We start from the raw sequence: 465 nt of genomic DNA on the forward strand, positions 1-465 counted from the left end.
TTCTTCTTTTCTGCTTCCAGTAATTATTATTATTATTGTTATTATTATTACTATTATTATTGTTATTATAATAATTATTATTTTATTAATATTTTTTTCGCGCTATTGTAATCGTTCCCACTATATATTATCGGTCACGTCCCATTAACCATAATTCTGTTGGCATATGACATGAATTCTCCAGCAGGTCTATGATTGCTTGCGTGGTTGCTTTTATCATGGTTGCTGCGTGTATACCCGTGTTCAATCAACATGGCTTCCCCCTCACTGCGAACCCTCATCTCTACCCGGCGTTACATGTTGTTTATAGGTGGCGCCACGTGTGTTACGTCGTTTCGTAGGAGGCGCTGGGCGCGCGCAGGAGATGGGACGTGCGTGCTAACGTGTGCCGACTACAGAACTTTACCTGTTCTTACCTGTACTTTACCTGTTCTTACCTGTACTTTACCTGTTCTTACCTTACTT

This window comes from Priapulus caudatus, unplaced genomic scaffold, assembly GCF_000485595.1.
Source record: "Priapulus caudatus unplaced genomic scaffold, Priapulus_caudatus-5.0.1 Scaffold3030, whole genome shotgun sequence".
NCBI classification, from domain to species: Eukaryota; Metazoa; Priapulida; class Priapulimorpha; order Priapulimorphida; family Priapulidae; genus Priapulus; species Priapulus caudatus.